General features: G+C 49.2%; 1 protein-coding gene across 2 annotated transcripts in view; it reads right to left on the reverse strand.

Moving 5' to 3' along the window:
• Nucleotides 1-20625, reverse strand: part of LOC138551563 (zinc finger protein 271-like) — a 259519-nt gene that overhangs the window by 84205 nt on the left and 154689 nt on the right. The window contains exon 1 of one of the 2 annotated variants that reach the window (XM_069642494.1): nt 10640-10733. The exons of the other annotated variant lie outside the window; for it this stretch is intronic. The gene's annotated coding sequence lies outside the window, so the exon portion shown is untranslated. Of the gene's footprint in view, nt 1-10639; nt 10734-20625 lie in introns of those variants that run through there. 2 annotated transcript variants of the gene reach the window in all.

The following is a 20625-nucleotide window of genomic DNA, read 5'->3' on the forward strand; positions in this document are numbered from 1 at the left end:
TGCCTTCACTAGGAGAGAGAGCAAGGAGGAGAAAGAATGCAGTGACAGTGCATGAAGGGGAAGCAGAGGACCATGCAGCACCTGCCTTCACTAGGAGAGAGAGCAAGGAGGAGAAAGAATGCAGTGACAGTGCATGAAGGGGAAGCAGAGACCATGCAGCACCTGCCTTCACTAGGAGAGAGAGCAAGGAGGAGAAAGAATGCAGTGACAGTGCATGAAGGGGAAGCAGAGACCATGCAGCACCTGCCTTCACTAGGAGAGAGAGCAAGGAGGAGAAAGAATGCAGTGACAGTGCATGAAGGGGAAGCAGAGACCATGCAGCACCTGCCTTCACTAGGAGAGAGAGCAAGGAGGAGAAAGAATGCAGTGACGGTGCATGAAGGGGAAGCAGAGACCATGCATCACCTGCCTACACTAGGAGAGAGAGCAAGGAGGAGAACTAATGCAGTGAAGGTGCATGAAGGGGAAGCAGAGACCATGCAGCATCTGCCTTCACTAGGAGAGAGAGCAAGGAGGAGAACTAATGCAGTGACAGTGCATGAAGGGGAAGCAGAGACCATGCAGCACCTGCCTTCACTAGGAGAGAGAGCAAGGAGGAGAAAGAATGCAGTGACGGTGCATGAAGGGGAAGCAGAGACCATGCAGCACCTGCCTTCACTAGGAGAGAGAGCAAGGAGGAGAAAGAATGCAGTGACGGTGCATGAAGGGGAAGCAGAGACCATGCAGCACCTGCCTTCACTAGGAGAGAGAGCAAGGAGGAGAAAGAATGCAGTGACAGTGCATGAAGGGGAAGCAGGGACCATGCAGCACCTGCCTTCACTAGGAGAGAGAGCAAGGAGGAGAAAGAATGCAGTGACAGTGCATGAAGGGGAAGCAGGGACCATGCAGCACCTGCCTTCACTAGGAGAGAGAGCAAGGAGGAGAAAGAATGCAGTGACAGTGCATGAAGGGGAAGCAGAGACCATGCAGCACCTGCCTTCACTAGGAGAGAGAGCAAGGAGGAGAAAGAATGCAGTGACAGTGCATGAAGGGGAAGCAGAGACCATGCAGCACCTGCCTTCACTAGGAGAGAGAGCAAGGAGGAGAAAGAATGCAGTGACAGTGCATGAAGGGGAAGCAGAGACCATGCAGCACCTGCCTTCACTAGGAGAGAGAGCAAGGAGGAGAAAGAATGCAGTGACAGTGCATGAAGGGGAAGCAGAGACCATGCAGCACCTGCCTTCACTAGGAGAGAGAGCAAGGAGGAGAAAGAATGCAGTGACAGTGCATGAAGGGGAAGCAGAGACCATGCAGCACCTGCCTTCACTAGGAGAGAGAGCAAGGAGGAGAAAGAATGCAGTGACAGTGCATGAAGGGGAAGCAGAGACCATGCAGCACCTGCCTTCACTAGGAGAGAGAGCAAGGAGGAGAAAGAATGCAGTGACAGTGCATGAAGGGGAAGCAGAGACCATGCAGCACCTGCCTTCACTAGGAGAGAGAGCAAGGAGGAGAAAGAATGCAGTGACAGTGCATGAAGGGGAAGCAGAGACCATGCAGCACCTGCCTTCACTAGGAGAGAGAGCAAGGAGGAGAAAGAATGCAGTGACAGTGCATGAAGGGGAAGCAGAGACCATGCAGCACCTGCCTTCACTAGGAGAGAGAGCAAGGAGGAGAAAGAATGCAGTGACAGTGCATGAAGGGGAAGCAGAGACCATGCAGCACCTGCCTTCACTAGGAGAGAGAGCAAGGAGGAGAAAGAATGCAGTGACAGTGCATGAAGGGGAAGCAGAGACCATGCAGCACCTGCCTTCACTAGGAGAGAGAGCAAGGAGGAGAAAGAATGCAGTGACAGTGCATGAAGGGGAAGCAGAGACCATGCAGCACCTGCCTTCACTAGGAGAGAGAGCAAGGAGGAGAAAGAATGCAGTGACGGTGCATGAAGGGGAAGCAGAGACCATGCAGCACCTGCCTTCACTAGGAGAGAGAGCAAGGAGGAGAAAGAATGCAGTGACGGTGCATGAAGGGGAAGCAGAGACCATGCATCACCTGCCTACACTAGGAGAGAGAGCAAGGAGGAGAACTAATGCAGTGAAGGTGCATGAAGGGGAAGCAGAGACCATGCAGCATCTGCCTTCACTAGGAGAGAGAGCAAGGAGGAGAACTAATGCAGTGACAGTGCATGAAGGGGAAGCAGAGACCATGCAGCACCTGCCTTCACTAGGAGAGAGAGCAAGGAGGAGAAAGAATGCAGTGACGGTGCATGAAGGGGAAGCAGAGACCATGCAGCACCTGCCTTCACTAGGAGAGAGAGCAAGGAGGAGAAAGAATGCAGTGACGGTGCATGAAGGGGAAGCAGAGACCATGCAGCACCTGCCTTCACTAGGAGAGAGAGCAAGGAGGAGAAAGAATGCAGTGACGGTGCATGAAGGGGAAGCAGAGACCATGCAGCACCTGCCTTCACTAGGAGAGAGAGCAAGGAGGAGAAAGAATGCAGTGACAGTGCATGAAGGGGAAGCAGAGACCATGCAGCACCTGCCTTCACTAGGAGAGAGAGCAAGGAGGAGAAAGAATGCAGTGACAGTGCATGAAGGGGAAGCAGGGACCATGCAGCACCTGCCTTCACTAGGAGAGAGAGCAAGGAGGAGAAAGAATGCAGTGACAGTGCATGAAGGGGAAGCAGAGACCATGCAGCACCTGCCTTCACTAGGAGAGAGAGCAAGGAGGAGAAAGAATGCAGTGACAGTGCATGAAGGGGAAGCAGAGACCATGCAGCACCTGCCTTCACTAGGAGAGAGAGCAAGGAGGAGAAAGAATGCAGTGACAGTGCATGAAGGGGAAGCAGAGACCATGCAGCACCTGCCTTCACTAGGAGAGAGAGCAAGGAGGAGAAAGAATGCAGTGACAGTGCATGAAGGGGAAGCAGAGACCATGCAGCACCTGCCTTCACTAGGAGAGAGAGCAAGGAGGAGAAAGAATGCAGTGACAGTGCATGAAGGGGAAGCAGAGACCATGCAGCATCTGCCTTCACTAGGAGAGAGAGCAAGGAGGAGAAAGAATGCAGTGACAGTGCATGAAGGGGAAGCAGAGACCATGCAGCACCTGCCTTCACTAGGAGAGAGAGCAAGGAGGAGAAAGAATGCAGTGACAGTGCATGAAGGGGAAGCAGAGACCATGCAGCACCTGCCTTCACTAGGAGAGAGAGCAAGGAGGAGAAAGAATGCAGTGACAGTGCATGAAGGGGAAGCAGAGACCATGCAGCACCTGCCTTCACTAGGAGAGAGAGCAAGGAGGAGAAAGAATGCAGTGACAGTGCATGAAGGGGAAGCAGAGACCATGCAGCACCTGCCTTCACTAGGAGAGAGAGCAAGGAGGAGAAAGAATGCAGTGACAGTGCATGAAGGGGAAGCAGAGACCATGCAGCACCTGCCTTCACTAGGAGAGAGAGCAAGGAGGAGAAAGAATGCAGTGACAGTGCATGAAGGGGAAGCAGAGACCATGCAGCACCTGCCTTCACTAGGAGAGAGAGCAAGGAGGAGAAAGAATGCAGTGACAGTGCATGAAGGGGAAGCAGAGACCATGCAGCATCTGCCTTCACTAGGAGAGAGAGCAAGGAGGAGAAAGAATGCAGTGACAGTGCATGAAGGGGAAGCAGAGACCATGCAGCACCTGCCTTCACTAGGAGAGAGAGCAAGGAGGAGAAAGAATGCAGTGACAGTGCATGAAGGGGAAGCAGAGACCATGCAGCACCTGCCTTCACTAGGAGAGAGAGCAAGGAGGAGAAAGAATGCAGTGACAGTGCATGAAGGGGAAGCAGAGACCATGCAGCACCTGCCTTCACTAGGAGAGAGAGCAAGGAGGAGAAAGAATGCAGTGACAGTGCATGAAGGGGAAGCAGAGACCATGCAGCACCTGCCTTCACTAGGAGAGAGAGCAAGGAGGAGAATGAATGCAGTGACAGTGCATGAAGGGGAAGCAGAGACCATGCAGCACCTGCCTTCACTAGGAGAGAGAGCAAGGAGGAGAAAGAATGCAGTGACAGTGCATGAAGGGGAAGCAGAGACCATGCAGCACCTGCCTTCACTAGGAGAGAGAGCAAGGAGGAGAAAGAATGCAGTGACAGTGCATGAAGGGGAAGCAGAGACCATGCAGCACCTGCCTTCACTAGGAGAGAGAGCAAGGAGGAGAAAGAATGCAGTGACAGTGCATGAAGGAGAAGCAGAGACCATGCAGCACCTGCCTTCACTAGGAGAGAGAGCAAGGAGGAGAACTAATGCAGTGACAGTGCATAAAGGGGAAGCAGAGACCATGCAGCACCTGCCTTCACTAGGAGAGAGAGCAAGGAGGAGAAAGAATGCAGTGACAGTGCATGAAGGGGAAGCAGAGACCATGCAGCACCTGCCTGCACTAGGAGAGAGAGCAAGGAGGAGAAAGAATGCAGTGACAGTGCATGAAGGGGAAGCAGAGACCATGCAGCACCTGCCTGCACTAGGAGAGAGAGCAAGGAGGAGAAAGAATGCAGTGACAGTGCATGAAGGGGAAGCAGAGACCATGCAGCACCTGCCTTCACTAGGAGAGAGAGCAAGGAGGAGAAAGAATGCAGTGACAGTGCATGAAGGGGAAGCAGAGACCATGCAGCACCTGCCTTCACTAGGAGAGAGAGCAAGGAGGAGAAAGAATGCAGTGACAGTGCATGAAGGGGAAGCAGAGACCATGCAGCACCTGCCTTCACTAGGAGAGAGAGCAAGGAGGAGAAAGAATGCAGTGACAGTGCATGAAGGGGAAGCAGAGACCATGCAGCACCTGCCTTCACTAGGAGAGAGAGCAAGGAGGAGAAAGAATGCAGTGACAGTGCATGAAGGGGAAGCAGAGACCATGCAGCACCTGCCTGCACTAGGAGAGAGAGCAAGGAGGAGAAAGAATGCAGTGACAGTGCATGAAGGGGAAGCAGAGACCATGCAGCACCTGCCTGCACTAGGAGAGAGAGCAAGGAGGAGAAAGAATGCAGTGACAGTGCATGAAGGGGAAGCAGAGACCATGCAGCACCTGCCTTCACTAGGAGAGAGAGCAAGGAGGAGAAAGAATGCAGTGACAGTGCATGAAGGGGAAGCAGAGACCATGCAGCACCTGCCTTCACTAGGAGAGAGAGCAAGGAGGAGAAAGAATGCAGTGACAGTGCATGAAGGGGAAGCAGAGACCATGCAGCACCTGCCTTCACTAGGAGAGAGAGCAAGGAGGAGAACTAATGCAGTGACAGTGCATGAAGGGGAAGCAGAGACCATGCAGCACCTGCCTTCACTAGGAGAGAGAGCAAGGAGGAGAAAGAATGCAGTGACAGTGCATGAAGGGGAAGCAGAGACCATGCAGCACCTGCCTTCACTAGGAGAGAGAGCAAGGAGGAGAAAGAATGCAGTGACAGTGCATGAAGGGGAAGCAGAGACCATGCAGCACCTGCCTTCACTAGGAGAGAGAGCAAGGAGGAGAAAGAATGCAGTGACAGTGCATGAAGGGGAAGCAGAGACCATGCAGCACCTGCCTTCACTAGGAGAGAGAGCAAGGAGGAGAAAGAATGCAGTGACAGTGCATGAAGGGGAAGCAGAGACCATGCAGCACCTGCCTTCACTAGGAGAGAGAGCAAGGAGGAGAAAGAATGCAGTGACAGTGCATGAAGGGGAAGCAGAGACCATGCAGCACCTGCCTTCACTAGGAGAGAGAGCAAGGAGGAGAAAGAATGCAGTGACAGTGCATGAAGGGGAAGCAGAGACCATGCAGCACCTGCCTTCACTAGGAGAGAGAGCAAGGAGGAGAAAGAATGCAGTGACAGTGCATGAAGGGGAAGCAGAGACCATGCAGCACCTGCCTTCACTAGGAGAGAGAGCAAGGAGGAGAAAGAATGCAGTGACAGTGCATGAAGGGGAAGCAGAGACCATGCAGCACCTGCCTTCACTAGGAGAGAGAGCAAGGAGGAGAAAGAATGCAGTGACAGTGCATGAAGGGGAAGCAGAGACCATGCAGCACCTGCCTGCACTAGGAGAGAGAGCAAGGAGGAGAAAGAATGCAGTGACAGTGCATGAAGGGGAAGCAGAGACCATGCAGCACCTGCCTGCACTAGGAGAGAGAGCAAGGAGGAGAAAGAATGCAGTGACAGTGCATGAAGGGGAAGCAGAGACCATGCAGCACCTGCCTTCACTAGGAGAGAGAGCAAGGAGGAGAAAGAATGCAGTGACAGTGCATGAAGGGGAAGCAGAGACCATGCAGCACCTGCCTTCACTAGGAGAGAGAGCAAGGAGGAGAAAGAATGCAGTGACAGTGCATGAAGGGGAAGCAGAGACCATGCAGCACCTGCCTTCACTAGGAGAGAGAGCAAGGAGGAGAACTAATGCAGTGACAGTGCATGAAGGGGAAGCAGAGACCATGCAGCACCTGCCTTCACTAGGAGAGAGAGCAAGGAGGAGAAAGAATGCAGTGACAGTGCATGAAGGGGAAGCAGAGACCATGCAGCACCTGCCTTCACTAGGAGAGAGAGCAAGGAGGAGAAAGAATGCAGTGACAGTGCATGAAGGGGAAGCAGAGACCATGCAGCACCTGCCTTCACTAGGAGAGAGAGCAAGGAGGAGAAAGAATGCAGTGACAGTGCATGAAGGGGAAGCAGAGACCATGCAGCACCTGCCTTCACTAGGAGAGAGAGCAAGGAGGAGAAAGAATGCAGTGACAGTGCATGAAGGGGAAGCAGAGACCATGCAGCACCTGCCTTCACTAGGAGAGAGAGCAAGGAGGAGAAAGAATGCAGTGACAGTGCATGAAGGGGAAGCAGAGACCATGCAGCACCTGCCTTCACTAGGAGAGAGAGCAAGGAGGAGAAAGAATGCAGTGACAGTGCATGAAGGGGAAGCAGAGACCATGCAGCACCTGCCTTCACTAGGAGAGAGAGCAAGGAGGAGAAAGAATGCAGTGACAGTGCATGAAGGGGAAGCAGAGACCATGCAGCACCTGCCTTCACTAGGAGAGAGAGCAAGGAGGAGAAAGAATGCAGTGACAGTGCATGAAGGGGAAGCAGAGACCATGCAGCACCTGCCTTCACTAGGAGAGAGAGCAAGGAGGAGAAAGAATGCAGTGACGGTGCATGAAGGGGAAGCAGAGACCATGCAGCACCTGCCTTCACTAGGAGAGAGAGCAAGGAGGAGAAAGAATGCAGTGACGGTGCATGAAGGGGAAGCAGAGACCATGCAGCACCTGCCTTCACTAGGAGAGAGAGCAAGGAGGAGAAAGAATGCAGTGACGGTGCATGAAGGGGAAGCAGAGACCATGCAGCACCTGCCTTCACTAGGAGAGAGAGCAAGGAGGAGAAAGAATGCAGTGACGGTGCATGAAGGGGAAGCAGAGACCATGCAGCACCTGCCTTCACTAGGAGAGAGAGCAAGGAGGAGAAAGAATGCAGTGACGGTGCATGAAGGGGAAGCAGAGACCATGCAGCACCTGCCTTCACTAGGAGAGAGAGCAAGGAGGAGAAAGAATGCAGTGACGGTGCATGAAGGGGAAGCAGAGACCATGCAGCACCTGCCTTCACTAGGAGAGAGAGCAAGGAGGAGAAAGAATGCAGTGACGGTGCATGAAGGGGAAGCAGAGACCATGCAGCACCTGCCTTCACTAGGAGAGAGAGCAAGGAGGAGAAAGAATGCAGTGACGGTGCATGAAGGGGAAGCAGAGACCATGCAGCACCTGCCTTCACTAGGAGAGAGAGCAAGGAGGAGAAAGAATGCAGTGACGGTGCATGAAGGGGAAGCAGAGACCATGCAGCACCTGCCTTCACTAGGAGAGAGAGCAAGGAGGAGAAAGAATGCAGTGACGGTGCATGAAGGGGAAGCAGAGACCATGCATCACCTGCCTTCACTAGGAGAGAGAGCAAGGAGGAGAAAGAATGCAGTGACAGTGCATGAAGGGGAAGCAGAGACCATGCAGCACCTGCCTTCACTAGGAGAGAGAGCAAGGAGGAGAAAGAATGCAGTGACAGTGCATGAAGGGGAAGCAGAGACCATGCAGCATCTGCCTTCACTAGCAGAGAGAGCAAGGAGGAGAACTAATGCAGTGACAGTGCATGAAGGGGAAGCAGAGACCATGCAGCACCTGCCTTCACTAGGAGAGAGAGCAAGGAGGAGAAAGAATGCAGTGACAGTGCATGAAGGGGAAGCAGAGACCATGCAGCACCTGCCTTCACTAGGAGAGAGAGCAAGGAGGAGAAAGAATGCAGTGACAGTGCATGAAGGGGAAGCAGAGACCATGCAGCACCTGCCTTCACTAGGAGAGAGAGCAAGGAGGAGAAAGAATGCAGTGACAGTGCATGAAGGGGAAGCAGAGACCATGCATCACCTGCCTTCACTAGGAGAGAGAGCAAGGAGGAGAAAGAATGCAGTGACAGTGCATGAAGGGGAAGCAGAGACCATGCAGCACCTGCCTTCACTAGGAGAGAGAGCAAGGAGGAGAAAGAATGCAGTGACGGTGCATGAAGGGGAAGCAGAGACCATGCAGCACCTGCCTTCACTAGGAGAGAGAGCAAGGAGGAGAAAGAATGCAGTGACGGTGCATGAAGGGGAAGCAGAGACCATGCAGCACCTGCCTTCACTAGGAGAGAGAGCAAGGAGGAGAAAGAATGCAGTGACGGTGCATGAAGGGGAAGCAGAGACCATGCAGCACCTGCCTTCACTAGGAGAGAGAGCAAGGAGGAGAAAGAATGCAGTGACGGTGCATGAAGGGGAAGCAGAGACCATGCATCACCTGCCTTCACTAGGAGAGAGAGCAAGGAGGAGAAAGAATGCAGTGACAGTGCATGAAGGGGAAGCAGAGACCATGCAGCACCTGCCTTCACTAGGAGAGAGAGCAAGGAGGAGAAAGAATGCAGTGACAGTGCATGAAGGGGAAGCAGAGACCATGCAGCATCTGCCTTCACTAGCAGAGAGAGCAAGGAGGAGAACTAATGCAGTGACAGTGCATGAAGGGGAAGCAGAGACCATGCAGCACCTGCCTTCACTAGGAGAGAGAGCAAGGAGGAGAAAGAATGCAGTGACAGTGCATGAAGGGGAAGCAGAGACCATGCAGCACCTGCCTTCACTAGGAGAGAGAGCAAGGAGGAGAAAGAATGCAGTGACAGTGCATGAAGGGGAAGCAGAGACCATGCAGCATCTGCCTTCACTAGCAGAGAGAGCAAGGAGGAGAACTAATGCAGTGACAGTGCATGAAGGGGAAGCAGAGACCATGCATCACCTGCCTTCACTAGGAGAGAGAGCAAGGAGGAGAAAGAATGCAGTGACAGTGCATGAAGGGGAAGCAGAGACCATGCAGCACCTGCCTTCACTAGGAGAGAGAGCAAGGAGGAGAAAGAATGCAGTGACAGTGCATGAAGGGGAAGCAGAGACCATGCAGCACCTGCCTTCACTAGGAGAGAGAGCAAGGAGGAGAACTAATGCAGTGACAGTGCATGAAGGGAAAGCAGAGACCATGCAGCATCTGCCTTCACTAGGAGAGAGAGCAAGGAGGAGAACTAATGCAGTGACAGTGCATGAAGGGGAAGCAGAGACCATGCAGCACCTGCCTTCACTAGGAGAGAGAGCAAGGAGGAGAAAGAATGCAGTGACAGTGCATGAAGGGGAAGCAGAGACCATGCAGCACCTGCCTTCACTAGGAGAGAGAGCAAGGAGGAGAAAGAATGCAGTGACAGTGCATGAAGGGGAAGCAGAGACCATGCAGCACCTGCCTTCACTAGGAGAGAGAGCAAGGAGGAGAAAGAATGCAGTGACAGTGCATGAAGGGGAAGCAGAGACCATGCAGCACCTGCCTTCACTAGGAGAGAGAGCAAGGAGGAGAAAGAATGCAGTGACAGTGCATGAAGGGGAAGCAGAGACCATGCAGCACCTGCCTTCACTAGGAGAGAGAGCAAGGAGGAGAAAGAATGCAGTGGCGGTGCATGAAGGGGAAGCAGAGACCATGCAGCACCTGCCTTCACTAGGAGAGAGAGCAAGGAGGAGAAAGAATGCAGTGACGGTGCATGAAGGGGAAGCAGAGACCATGCAGCACCTGCCTTCACTAGGAGAGAGAGCAAGGAGGAGAAGGAATGCAGTGATAGTGCATGAAGGGGAAGCAGAGACCATGCAGCACCTGCCTTCACTAGGAGAGAGAGCAAGGAGGAGAAAGAATGCAGTGACAGTGCATGAAGGGGAAGCAGAGACCATGCAGAGAGAGCAAGGAGGAGAAAGAATGCAGTGGCAGTGCATGAAGGGGAAGCAGAGACCATGCAGCACCTGCCTTCACTAGGAGAGAGAGCAAGGAGGAGAAAGAATGCAGTGACAGTGCATGAAGGGGAAGCAGAGACCATGCAGCACCTGCCTTCACTAGGAGAGAGAGCAAGGAGGAGAAAGAATGCAGTGACAGTGCATGAAGGGGAAGCAGAGACCATGCAGCACCTGCCTTCACTAGGAGAGAGAGCAAGGAGGAGAAAGAATGCAGTGACAGTGCATGAAGGGGAAGCAGAGACCATGCAGCACCTGCCTTCACTAGGAGAGAGAGCAAGGAGGAGAAAGAATGCAGTGACAGTGCATGAAGGGGAAGCAGAGACCATGCAGCACCTGCCTTCACTAGGAGAGAGAGCAGGGGAAAATGGCAGACGACCCACCTGCAGCCCAGACGCCGTAATTAAAAGAAACAGGAAGGGGTTCTCCAGAGAGACAAAGCGACGAGCATCCGCAACAATAAAGCTTTGCGGAGGGGGGAGGGGGTGGGGGGGGGGGAATAGCCGGGCATGCGCAGTACCTGACAGCCACTAGTCATAAGAGCATGCGCACTGACGAAGCAAGGAACAGAGCATGCGTATAGAAGATCCGTTAAACGGCCAATGCATCCGCATTGAGGTAGAATAGAACAGAGCATGCGTACTACAGATATAGTAACAGAGCGTGCGCATTGAATAGGGACACGTGCAAGGCATGCGCAGTGAGGAAGTAAAAAACAGCTTCCGCTTCGCTAAAGAACAATACAGAGCATGCGCACTAAAGAAAGCGTGTTCAAAATTTTGACTAAGGAAGGAACAGAGCATGCGCAGAAAGATGCGCAGAACAGAGTGTGCGCACTGCTAAGTAAAGAATTGCGCACGTGTAGTAAGGAACGGAGCATGTGCAGGGATAGTGCTGCGCAAAAAGTGGACTACAGAATGCAGTATACATGTGTTCTTTCAAGTCTTGCGGCTTGTTTTTGCAGCAGGCTTTCCCATCTACCATTGTTAGTTATTCCAATAGCATAAGTTTTCAGAACAAATACAAACTGGGCATGAGTGACAGCATCAACAATGTTTGACATTACTATTCAGAACTACACTGTTCAAGCATGTTTCACATTTCTCAAAAAGCCTTCCTGGTTCCTGGCAGTCCTGTATTTGTGTACCCTGGGTGGGTAAACACATATGTGTATTTAGTTTCCTATAACACATGTGTATTTAGTTGCCTATATACACCCCGAGTAACAGAGTCGGACTCGGCTTGATCTTCAAAGTGACATTAAATACCTATGGAATATGGCTTAAGTTGGACTGGACCACAATCTTCCTGGTGGAACAACGTTAAATCCTTCGAGTGGGACGGAGGCCATACATGCCAACATGCTGATGCACCTAGGAGGGAGATTTCACGAGAGAATTATGGAGAAATTAATTTCCCCATAGGCATGCATTGGTGCTAGAATTATTTTAGACGGGAGAACGTGAAAAATAGCAATATTTTGCAATATTTCTCAGTTCGAAATTGGGAGTTTCCCGCCTAAATCGGGAGGGTTGGCATGTCTGGGAGTCTGATTACTCACTACAAGGTTAGCGTGGATATATGTATTTACTTGGCCTTTTTACATTTTATTGGGAAGGAGATGAACCTCTCCAACACCCCTAGGCGCCTTAAGAGTAAGGTGAATCCCACAGCTACACTTGCGATGCACCAGGGGCATACATGCCAACATTCCGACCCACATGGGAGGGATATTTCCTCTGAAAAATCGGGAGACAACATTTGTGCCATAGGAATGCATTGGACAAAGATGTATTTGCGGCGGGAGAACGTGAAAAATAACAATATTTTTCACTGTAAAATCGGGAGTCTCCCGCCAAAATCGGGAGAGTTGGCATGTATGCAGGAGGCAGGGTTGTGTCCTAAAAAAACCGGCACAAACAAAATATTACTCGAAATATAGATGTGTAGACGTAGTGCGCATATATAAAGCACAATTTTTGTTGCTATGGTAGAAACATTCAGCTCTGCATGATGACACAGTAAACACAGAACCAACGTAGAAACCTGAATAGGCCCAAGCGTTGATGATAGAGAGACCCACGATGCTGGCTCCCATGGAAACTTTCCTTTGTTCCTTAACTGTTGCTAATACGTGTATCCCAAGAAGAAATGTACCCTGCAAGGCAGCGAGACAGTAGCGCGCGCCTCATTTTGCAAGTTTATCGCAGCCAGGCAGAAAGCAGACCTCCAACCGACACCGAGCCCACCATGAGTTATGACTCCCACAACTGTCCCAGACCAAGACTCCTGAATTCTGCAATACTATGTGACCCCAGACCACCAACCACAAACCCAATGGTCATAAAAGATCTAAAAGAACACTACCATTTCACCTTATTTCATAATGACAACCTTTGTAATACGAGGTACATGGTGGTATAAATTATAGTCCGAGGGTGGAAACCTTGGGTGCAGAGAGTGTGATAACTGAGTGAGGAATGTGTGGGTCAGCGTGATCTTAAGCACCCCTTGTGCAAGTTCCTGAGCCTCCCAAGTGCACGGCATAAAGATAGAGTAGTATCGTCTTGCATAGTAACTTATTGTAAACTCAACCTTGGAGATGATGAGCCCAGCAGACCCCACGTGATGCAAGATGGACGGACAGAGCTGGGACCAATAGCAGCCTGGTATCCCCTATGGAGCAGGCCGCCCATGAATAGGGTCTCACCAACCAGCCTCCCACGTTTTATACTGTATATGTGTGCGTCAGTGATGAAGATGATCTTCCTTATAACATTCTGCTTATACCATTGTTTCGGCAGATCGTTCTTGCGCAGCAGAGTTCTTTGCTGGCATACTTATTTTTTGGTGTGATTAAAACCTGATATCCTTGCAAGAATCTCTTGCCCTTTTTTCCCTAGCAGTTTGTATTTTTTCTGGTGTGAGGGTTTGTGGCCTAGCCTTCAATTTCAACTACCTACCTATTTGCTTGGTGCAATGAAAATGAAATCGATACCATGGAGCAATGTGCCCTCTCTTTCTGGTTCCAACAGGTTTTGGGGTATAACATCAGCATTTCTCTGTGCCAGTTACCAGGTACTATATTAATATATATTCACATAAGTGACTTTTTGGTTGAATTAACACTGAATACTAAGGATTGTAAAATGATGGAAACGTTCACTGTCATTAAATGCTTAATGCATAGACCTCGAATTTGTGGGACGAAAATTAGCATGTTGTTGTTTCATGAGCAACGACAGTGAATAATGTATAGCTGCCCAATTGCAATCTATGTTTGGTTATACTTGGCACTGAGAGCAACGTGCTTCAAGTGCTTTTTTATTTGAAGTATGATAAAACAGAATTTCCTTAAGTAACAGAGCATGGAGCGTGTTTAGGAATGTAACCTCTCACTGGATTTTCCTCAGAAAGACAAAACAACAGAAAGACAATCAACTGAAAGAATGTAATTTGAGTGCACTATTGGTGTGCCTGTGGTTTGAAGGTGAACATATTGTTTTGTGCGCCTGTTTTTTTTGTGGCAGTCACATGGCTGTGTGTGTTTGTGCATGCACGCCACTTTATGTGGTGCATTAGCACACGTGACGTAGCGCGCCACAGCATTATAGAATAAATACGGCCCCACGCCCAGCGTGAGATCTGTCACGAGTGAGGGAGGCCTGTGAAGACATCTCTGTGTCTGTGACTACTTTTACTGCACCTGCACAGCGCGGCCTTCCCACGCTTCCCTGCATTGCCGTGTTCACCAGAGAGCAAAACAATGGTGACAAAGGTGTCCCACGTGCAGGTCCGTAGACTTGTTTGTTTGTTTGTTTGTTTAGTATTTATTATGCGCACCAGACCCTAGGGTATAAAGGTGCAGGAGATAAGAAAACGTACAGCTTGGTGCAAAGTTACAGGTTACAGAATGTCATACATGTGAAAGGTTAACAAGTAACAAGGTTAGCAAGTAATAACTGGGAAATAGCAGTCAGGGATAACAGTTGTGGCAGGCATATCGGTAAACATGCCTGAACAGGTTCATTAATTCATATGACATTTGTTACTATCAGCCAGCTAATCACATTTTGCCTGAATTTGGTAGAGGATTGTTCTGTTCTCAATGTGGCAGGTAACTCGTTCCACAATTGCTCAGCTTTGACTGGGAAGCTATTTCCGCCTACAGTCCTTAGTTTGAATCTGGGTACTTGGAGGCGATTAGTGTTAGCTAGTCTAGTTTGTCTAGTAGAGTTTGTTCTGGAAAATCTGTCGGCTAAGTATTGAGGGGCTTTGTTGTTTAAGGCTTGTGTGTGAGGGACACAGTTTTAAGTCTAATTTTCTCATAAGTGGTAAGCCATTTGTGTTTCCTTCTAGTTTCCGAGATATGTTCTCTCTTAGGAATGTTCAGTGCTGCTCGAAGCGCATTGTTTTGCTGTATCTGAATTTTGTTGATGGTGGATTTGGTTGCTCCAATGTACAGGGCATTACAATAGTCTAGTTTAGAGATGATTAAAGCTCTGGCTAGATTAAGGCAGCTATTCTGAGATAGGAATTGTTTCCCGGATCTAATTAGTTTACACGTGTAAGCTGTTGATGAGGCTAGTGTATTTACCTGTTTGGTAAATGATAGGGTAGAGTCAAGGTATATGCCTAGCGTTTTTACTTCCTTTGTTACTTGATGCAATTATCGTCGATGATGGACGAATAATTAGCACTTTGTTTGTTGATGAGGGAGGTGGTGCCCAGGATGAGGAGCTCTGTTTTGTCATCGTTCAGTCATAGGCCATGAGTAGCCATCCATGCCTGAATGATGCTGTAAATTCTGTTCACCATTGCTAGGTCCTCATCGTAGTCCCCTGAGAGAGGGAGGATCTGGGTATCATCTGCATAATTGGTGTAGGTGATACCCAGATGGTCCAAGTCATCAAACAGGGGCTTAGTGAAGATGTTATATAGTGTTGGTGAAACACATGAGCCCTGTGGCACGCCACAAGTGATCGGGATGGGGTCCGCCACTGATGTAGGTGAGACGACCCTCATGGTACGGTCACTAAGGAATGATTGGATCCACACTATTGCCTCAGTAGAGAAGTGTGCTGCCGTGTCTAGGTGGTTGCAGAGTACCTTGTGGTCCACTAGGTCGAATGTGGCAGATAGGTCTAATAGAAGGAGTAGTGCTGGTTTTCCAATGTCTCGTAAATTATCAATTTGGGCTTTTAGATCAATAAGTGCGGTTTCTGTGCCGTGTAGTGGTCGGAAACCGGATTGACGAGAGCCTAGTAACTGGTTCCGTTCAAGGAAATTCTGGATTTGGGTGTATGCCACCTTGTCCAGAATCTTTGCTTTTAAGGAACGGGAGCACCCATGATTCCTTGAGGTTGCTCGGGATGGTACCGGTGGTAAAGGAGGCATTAATCAGCTTAGTGATAAATGGTGCTAAGTCTCTTGCAGCGTCTTTGATCAGTTGTGCTGGGCAGATATCCCCTTTACAGTTTGAAGGTTTCAGTCCAAGTATTACTTTCTCCACCTCTATTATAGAGACTTTGGAAAAGTGGAATTGGGTGGGGGGTTTGGTTTTGGGAGATGTTATTATATTAGGCAGTGTGGAGGTGGCTAGTGTCTCTCTCTTTAGTTCTATTTTCTTTTGGAGGTTTAGGACTTTTTTGGATAATGCATACTGGATTTCAGAGCACTATTTTTTATCTTTAAGACAGTTGTCTTGAGGAGTTATGGGATGTTCTATCTCTCTAAATATAGAGAATAACTCTTTCATGCTTGAGTTAGCTTGTGTAATTCTGTTATTGTAAGTCTCTTGCTTTGCTGAGAGAATCTCTTTTTTATATTGGGAAGAGATATTGGGCCTCATTACACGGTAGGAGGTAATCATGCCGCTATTAGCGGCATAGCTACTCCCTTACCGCATACCGGGTCCGGTTAGGCGGTATGGGGACTTACCAGGTCATTCCGACCCTGGAGGACCTGGTAAATCCCCATGCCAAATGCCATTCCACATTCCCATTTCAGCCCCCATAGCGCTCGATGGGAATGAGGAAGGAGCTAATAACGGTACTGCAATTTGCGGTACCGTTATTAGCTCTGAAGTCCCTTAGCAGGTCCCATCCTTAACAACTGGTCAGACCAGGCGTTAAGGACGGAACCCGCTGAGCGACCTCGTAGTAGTGCGCTAAGGGATTACAAGCACTGGTGACCTTACCGGTGCCAGTAATCCTTTAGCGCCTACCGTGTAATGAGGCCCATTGATTAGTTTCAATTTGTTTTCTGGCGTGGGGTGGAGTTTCCAAGTGTTTTCGCATTTTCTTTTTTCTAGTCTGAGGTTTTTTAGGAGGGGGGGTGAACCAATTGTTCAGATGGCTGTATGGTTTGCTATTTCTAAGCTTTAGCGGGGCAATATTATGAAGGGTTATGGTCAATAGTTAATTGAATTCTTCGACTAGCATGTTAGGATCTGAATTGTCTGGTATAGCGTTTAAAGTGGGCAGAATTCCAGGGAGTATTTTGCCTAACGTCATGTTTTTTTATTTCTGGTAAGTGTAGGTGGTGCACATGGTTGTTGTAGTTTGGAGGTTTTAGTATCTAGTGAAAATGCTATTAGATGATGATCTGTCCAAATTTGAGGTGTGATAGTTAGGGTAGAGATGTTGCAGTTGTGGTCAGCAACCCAGTCTAGGATTCTCCCTTTGATGTGAGTGGGCTCATTCACTCTTTGGGAGAAGCCTAGTTCTGTCAGGATATTGGATGCTGTTGTTGCTTGTGGATCGTTAGTGTCATTAAAGCCTATATTAAGGTCACCAAGTAGTAGTGTTTGGGTAGTGTCTTTTAACCAGCTTGCAACCAGCGTGCCTGCCACGAGCACCGCTGCGGATGCGTTCGCTCACGTGGCACGCCCGTGCTATGCACTTCGGAAGCATATTGTGCGAGTCTCGGAAGGATGGTGATCCATTTTCGAACTCTGGTATCCCCCTGGTAAGAGACCTCCTGAGTCATCCTTGCCAAACCGTTGCTCACCACCTGATGTGAGGCAGCCATTGCCTCAATTTCTGGACAGTGTACACTTTACTGGGCTAAGGGGCCTATCCTTGCATACAGAGTTTGTGTCTCCGTTTTCCATTTGGGTGCAGCACTATACGGAGAATGCTTGTGCGCCCACACACTGGTTTCTGCCCCCATTTTATAATCTCCCATGACCTACACAACGCGGAAGGATTGCAGCTCCACGAGTGCCTGTGCACCCTGCCATTACAGTGTGGGGGAAGACAGTCTGTGTTCTGGTGCAGACTCACACACACCCACATACTTGCCAACCCTACCGATTTAGGCGGTAGGATACCGCTTTTTAAGCAGCCCTACCGCCTACCGATTTAGTGGCAACAAATACCGATTTTTTAAATATTTTTGAAACTTTACGATTTCTACTAATTTTTGCTTACAGAATGTTGGCATGTATGTTGTATATATGTCCTGTAATTTACAGACATTTCTTTATTAGGGTGAATGTTGTGACTAATCAAAAAGCTTCTTACTGAATCACTATAAGACATGTTTAACATTTTAAATTGTGCACATTATGATGTTCCCATAATGCTCCTTGCTTTTATGCAAATCGCTAGGATTGGGTTCTATGAAGAGATACTGTGGCGCACAACCTGGCAGGGGACCATGCCCTTGTCCTCACCACTTCCTTCCAAAAGCCTCGCCCCTCCAAAGAGGTGACAGTTCCCTCATACATGTTTTCCATTTCCAGCTCTGACCACAGTAGTACAGCGCTTTGACAATGCTCAGGTAACACGCGTGTAGAGTGCTGATCTCTCTCCCAAGGTTAGGGATGGTTGAATGCCAAGGATTAGAATTGTGATTGTGTACAAGTGCCAGACTCAGTCATTATCTCTCTTTGCTCCTTCCTTGCCCTCTTGCACAGCCATCCCTAATCCTGGGGAGGAATGGGTAGAGTCCTGCCTCCTCCACGTCTCCTTAATACTCCCAAATACTACCAGTGACCTTGACGGACACAGCCGTCAGTCCAAGTGAGTCTCTGTGGTTTAGCCTCCAAGCCGCTTAGGGTCAGGACTGTGGCTCTGCAAGCTGCCTGGCCACCCTGGGCCAGAAGAGTGTTAAGCCTGTCCCTTAGAGGGCAGGAGTGGCAGCTATAATTAGGTCTAGTTTAACATGGCAATGGTTTTTTATGGCCATAGAGGAACATGTTGCCGAATGGCTTTTCATGTTGAATGCTACACTATGAAGACCCTAAGCATTAATATTTGTTTTGATATTTTTTGGAGACTATAGAATACCCACATCGTGGGCGCTGCACTGCAACACGAACCAAGAGAAAATGGTCCCATTTTTAGGATGCATATAGTTCTTTTTGCAAAAACGTTTTAAAATTCACTTCCAATATTGCAATTTAAGTCCCCTGAGAGGCAGCTGGATTCAGTGATTTGTTATGTTATGCTGGGTGTCTTTTAAAAAAAATATATATATATGCCGCCAGATCTGAGCCACAACAGCAAGGCATTGTGGGTATGCAAATTAGCCCAAATATATATCTTTTTCTCCAGGAAATTGCTTTGTCTAAGGGCAGTGCTACTTTATAAATGGCTTAATCAACCCAAGAAAGACATCTTGAAAGGCTTTCAGGATAACTAGATAATTGGTTTCCCCCTTATTAGTGAGCATCAGTGCAGTATAGTCCTGACAGTGCCTGCTTCTTCTCCCCGCACCCCCATCTGGAGAGACGATGTTCGCTGTTTGTCTCTCTTGTCAGTCATGCAACTCTGCTAAAGCTCCTCCCACTTCCCAGTGTCCCTAATATATTGAAGGAGGAACTTTGTAGTTGGAGCATTTGGCCATGTTTTTAGCAACACCAACAAAGTTATGGTGGGTTTAAAAAGGTTTGGAAAAAAATAACCTTTTACCTGAAATGTGAAAATAGGAAAATCCATAAGAGCCAAGTCACACACTCCACAGCGCCCCTAGCAGCCATCGCCGGAAGTTCACCTCCAGTTCTGAGCCATATCAGCAATGGATTGTGGGTATATAAATTAGCCCAACTGCAAACCTTTTTCTCCAGCAAATTGTCTTTGTCCAAGAGGGCAGTGCTACTTTATCCATAGCTTAATCAACCCAAGACAGACATTTTGCAAGGCTGACAGGACAACCACATACCTGGGATCGTACAGTGAAGGAAAGAGATAGAGAGACACACACACCCCCCAACACCTATCTCGTTGGGACAAATATATTCCTGTGAAGGTTTTGAAAGACTTCAGAGAGGAGTGCTTTAGAAATTAGTGAACCATGGATGCATGATGGACCCAACAAGTGCTTGGGTGTTCCCTATTTGAGTGTGTGATAGGCCAAGTGTATCAGGTTGGGTTGATGGGCGACCAATGCTGTCCCATATATGTAAGTTGGTGTCTGCCAGGCCGTATGTCGGGGGTGTCATAGGCAAGAATTGGCTGAGTGAAAGGTGACTGGAGGGAAAACAGGGAGAGGAAAGGGTTGTGCTCATTAACGCGCCACCCCATCCTACGTACTTGCCAACCCTACCGATTTAGGTGGTAGGATACCGCTTTTCAAGCAGTCCTACCATCTACCGATTTAGTGGCAACAAATACCGATTTTTTAAAATATTTTTGAAACTTTACAATTCCTACAGATTTTTGGTCACAGAATGTTGGCATGTATGCACCCACTATGTCGAGAGAGAATGATGGTGCCCCAGCGCCACCTATGGGTGGAACATCCCACTAGCAGGGTTCCCTCGCCCCAATGAGTGAATTTGATGTCAACGGATCCCCGACCATCTCTCTTTGTTATGTGCACATGTTATCAAAGGAGGAATCCCAATGCTGGAGACAGAACCCCGCTATGGTTCGCTCTGGCTCCTGCAAAAGCCTGCAGCCCAGCTTAGTGTGGAGTGACGTGTGAGGGGTCAGAAATGAGAGGCAGACACAAAGTGGTAGTGTTTTCAACATCAAAAACATTTATTAAAATAAAAGGTTTGGCTAAAGGTCTATCTGTCCCTATCCTAAAAAAAATCATCATCAAAATTATATACACTGGGCCTCATTATGACCCTGCCGGTCCGGAAACAACGGCGGCGGTAAATCCTCCGCCGCCGTTGTTTCCGGACTGGCCGATTCAGAGTCCTGCAGGCAGGAGTTGTCACTCCCGCCAGGTCTGACCTGGTGGAAGTAACACCACCCACCTGCAGGCGGACATGGAAACACCGACTCTGTCATAGACGGAACTGGTGTTTCCATGGTCCCCATCCCCATGGAGTCCTATAGGACTCAATGGGAATGGGACTTTACAGAATTCCGCCTCCAGAATTACCGGTGATTCCAGCAATCACGGAGGCGGA

Source organism: Ambystoma mexicanum, chromosome 1q, assembly GCF_040938575.1.
Source record: "Ambystoma mexicanum isolate Mex_15411 chromosome 1q, UKY_AmexF1_1, whole genome shotgun sequence".
In the NCBI taxonomy this organism is placed as follows: Eukaryota; Metazoa; Chordata; class Amphibia; order Caudata; family Ambystomatidae; genus Ambystoma; species Ambystoma mexicanum.